This window comes from Petaurus breviceps, unplaced genomic scaffold (genome assembly GCF_028583685.1).
Source record: "Petaurus breviceps papuanus isolate PSGF00001 unplaced genomic scaffold, PetGlider_PUasm1.0 98, whole genome shotgun sequence".
Classification (NCBI taxonomy): Eukaryota; Metazoa; Chordata; class Mammalia; order Diprotodontia; family Petauridae; genus Petaurus; species Petaurus breviceps.
This window is the reverse complement of record NW_027187460.1, coordinates 56,673,050-56,677,293: the sequence shown is the minus strand read 5'-3', so window position 1 is coordinate 56,677,293 and position 4,244 is coordinate 56,673,050. Positions and strand designations below refer to the sequence as shown.

The following is a 4,244-nucleotide window of genomic DNA, read 5'->3' as shown; positions in this document are numbered from 1 at the left end:
CTCATTTGACTTCTTAAATTGTCACACAAAATAAATTTTCCCATAGAAATAATACTTGTAGTTAGGTTCCCAAGCTAGCTAAAAATTCTTTTTAATCCACAAAGTACCTAAAATAACTAGACCAAAAAGTATTATACTAGAAATTAAACTCAGAAAATTATAAACTTAATGTTTGCCTAGCAGAAGAGCTAAAAAATTACACAAATACTACAATTCTAACAGTACAACAATAGCAATAGCTAGCATTGATACAGTTCTTTAAGGTTTGCAAAGAACTTTACTTGTTGTCTCAGTAATTTCTTATAATAACCCTGGTTACTATTATTATACTCATTTTACAGAAGAAGAAATGGGATGAGACAGGTTCAGTGACTCAGCCATTAAGTCTCAATCAGAATTGGAACTCAGGTCTTCCAGGCTCCAAATGCAACTTCCTATCTCTTATATCATCTAGTTGCCTGTGATAAATAGCATATGGCTAACAAATACAAAAGTACTATAGGAATTAAGATGATGTTACATTAAGGAGGCTAAATTTATTTAGCTGGTATAATAAGAGAAGAATCACAGAATCAAAAATTTAAGAGTTAGAAGAAAGCTCAGGTAATCTAGCCCAACAACCTTATTTTATAGATGATAAAACTGAAGCCCAGAAGGCATCATGGAAAAATAAAATTTGAGTGTCTTAAGAGGAGAGGCAAGATTTCAGTACTTGAAAACAGAACAGGGAACAGTCATATTTACATATACAATGATAAGACTTAAGGTAGTTCTCTGCCTGCTTTCAGAAGGAGTAACAACTGGGATTTTCAATGGAATATGAATGACTGCTTGTGAATTATTTTATTTATTCAGGATGTAACCAATGGACTCATGAAGATTCAAGTGCTAATATGTGGCTTCAGATCACCTATGGTACAACAGTTAATGCTTTAAAACTATGCTAAGTCTCCTTACCACCTGAAAACTATATTAAAATATATTCATGAATAGTATTTATGGAAGTATAACTTGAGAATTTCTAAGGCGCATGTGTCTGATTTTGAAGAATTAAAAATACTAAGTATAGGATGAGTAGAACAGTTTAAGAGAAGAGAAAGAAAAAGTGGAAGCTAATGGTTCTTAGAGTCTGGAAATATTACAAAAGGAAAATACTAATAATACAGGGCAAGCTGTCAAAACAAAGAAAAAAAAAGGTGTGACAAAGTGTATCCTTAGCATAGATGGCTGGTAGAACATAACTTTGAGAGAATCAGAAGGATTTCATAAGATGGTTTAATTACCATTACACAGTGCAACCAGGGCTAAACTTAAACTGCGGAAGACACTTAAAAATATTAACAATGCCCGTTGGCTGTCTTTTTTAGTGTTTAATTACTGTAGTTAAAAACTTGTATTTCACTAAAATCTTGCCTGCTTCTATTTAAGTCCTTTTTTTCCTTATTTAATATCCATGAAGATGTGCAACAAGTGAAGATAGTTTTTCTTTCTCTTTTAATCACTGCAAAACAGAGACATCAAAAATGAATATGACACTGCAATCTAACAGAACCTGACAAAATCTGAGAATCATAGGATTTCAGCACAGCATCACTGACTCACAGAATTTCATGGCTGAAAGGGACTACAAAAGACAGCCTTATTCACATCTCCAAAAAAATCTGCACTATAACAGATCCAACATTCGGTCATTTAGCCTTTGCTTAAAGACCTCCAAAGAGGGGGAACCCATTAACTCCTAAAGTAGCCCATTATACCTTCTGGATAACTCTAACTTTTAAAACATTTTCCCCTATATCAAATTTAAATTAGCCTCTTTGCACATCCTCTTTTCTGTTAATATACTACATTTTGTTAATGTACCACATTATCACATTAGTAGTATGAGTTCTGTTTTTATGTAACAATTATCCATTCAGAAAAAAGTATTTTTCTCCTTTATGGAGGATTTTCTATCTCCTCTATTTGGTATTATTTCTATCTTACTTTTTATATATCAACATTCAGTAATCTAAAATACTAAATACAATAAAAATATATATAATTTAACAGGAGACAGATGAAATTGTGCTACTTAATGTATGATCCGTACATTAAAAAAAATGGTAGTTTTTATATCTTTGCTATATACAGATCATACCCTTCTGTTTAAGACTCTTCTCTCTAAGTTTTCATGACTATTTTTTAGTTTTTCTATTGGAGTTGTAAAATATTAGTATTATGCTTCTAGTTTGCTAATTTCTAAAGTTGCTAGTAAAGAGAAATAGACAGATTTTTAAAGTTTTCAGTTTAGTACTGAAGAAAAATAAAACATTTCTATATCACAGTATTCTGACCTAATTTTGTATCAGGAAAAAAAAATCAGTATGACAGTAAAAAAATCTCTGTTTCTTGGGCTCAAGTAATATGTAATTTAAAGAACATGGAATAGAAAAGCAGTAAGAGAAATGTAATACCAGTTACTAGCTGTTTTCTTCTCCCTACAAGATCTCTGCTTAATGCCATTTTATTATATGAAAACCAGACAGTAGGTTAAAATAGTCTGAAAGCTGAATTTGTCCACATTGCTAAGCAGGTAAACAAAGTCCAAAAAAAAAAAAAGAATACTTTTAAAGCGAAGTTTTCTTTCCAAAGAATCTTATTTTCCCTTTGGCAATTTTAAAATTAGATTATTCCTGAATTAGCTCCACTATTAGAATAAATTAAGCTCTTTCCCGTCTCTCAAGATGGCGGACAAAAAGCCACCCAAGGAAAAGAAGGTCAAAAAGGAAAAAAAAGAGAACAAAAAGGAAGATGTAGCTGAAAAGGTCAAAAAGCCTCGGAAGCATTGCAGTCGGAACCCAGTCCTGGCCCGAGGGATTGGCAGATACTCCAGGTCTGCAATGTATTCCCGGAGAGCCATGTACAAGCGGAAATACGCTGCCCCAAAAACCAGGATTGAAAGGAAGAAGAAAGAAAAAGTGCCTGCTACTATCTCAAAGCCTGTTGGTGGCGATAAGAATGGAGGAACTCGAGTGGTAAAGATTCGCAAAATGCCTAGGTATTACCCTACTGAGGATGTGCCTAGAAAGCTGCTCAGTCATGGCAAAAAGCCCTTTTAGCCAGCATGTGAGGAGACTCCGAGCTAGCATCAAGCCAGGTACCGTTCTGATCATGCTCACTGGCCGCCACAGGGGCAAGCAAGTGGTTTTCCTGAAGCAGCTGGCTAGTGGCTTGCTACTGGTGACTGGACCTCTGACCATCAACCGTGTTCCTCTGAGAAGGACCCATCAGAAATTTGTTATTGCCACTTCTACCCGGGTTAACCTTTCAGGAGTGAAAATTCCAAATCATCTTACTGATGCTTACTTCAAGAAGACGAGGCTCCGTAAACCTAGACACCAAGAAGGAGAGATTTTTGACACAGAAAATGAGAAATACGAGATTACAGAGCAGTGCAAGGCTGATCAGAAAACAGTAGACTCTCAGATCCTACCCCAAATCAAGAAAATTCCTCAGCTCCGTGGCTACCTGCGTTCTGTCTTCTCTCTCTCCAATGGAGTTTTATCCTCACAAACTGGTGTTTTAAATGCCTTGCTTGCAGAGAACATTTATTAAATATTTGCAATAGCAAAAAAAAAAGAATAAATTAATAACTTTTGGTATAAGTATTAAAATGGCATTATTATAGGAAAAATCTAAATGGCAGAAGTTGTAGTATTAGTTAACTAGTCAACATTTCTTCAACCTTGCAATCTTTCTTACTATTAGCTACCCAGATGGCTCACTATGGACAAGAGGAATTTATGCCATGTTTGGTGAACTGCTTAACATCTGTCTCTTCCAGAACCTTATCTTTTTGTGGTCATGTATATCTAGGCATATCAAATTATAGCACCACATAAGAGCAAAAGGTATTACTATTACCTAATGAAAAAAATTTAGGCTAATGTATGTCATAAATTTGAGGCTTCTGATTATACAAAATGAGATTTACCAAATTAAATTATTATAGGATTTAGAGCTAGTGATGTGTAGCAGCAAGCACCCCAAGCGTCCTCAGGGTGGCTGCCAATACAGGTTCTCAGATCTGCTTTGATAAAGGAAAGCAATTCAAAAGGGGTTAACAAGTTTACTTAAATCAATCAGATATGTATCCTTTACCTAGTTCAGGGGGAAAAGGTCAGCATCCTGTACTTCAGAGTATACAGACAGAATTATCAAGACAGAGAAACAGATCAAGTAGACAGACTTCCAAACTGTCC

At 34.7% G+C, this 4,244-nt stretch overlaps 1 protein-coding gene and 1 pseudogene across 2 annotated transcripts in view; one reads left to right on the top strand and one right to left on the bottom strand.

The window, feature by feature from the left end:
• Positions 1 to 4,244, bottom strand: part of LRP12 (LDL receptor related protein 12) — a 142,727-nt gene that overhangs the window by 98,165 nt on the left and 40,318 nt on the right. The gene's annotated exons all lie outside the window — the stretch shown is intronic.
• Positions 2,674 to 3,568, top strand: LOC138155675 (large ribosomal subunit protein eL6-like; annotated as a pseudogene).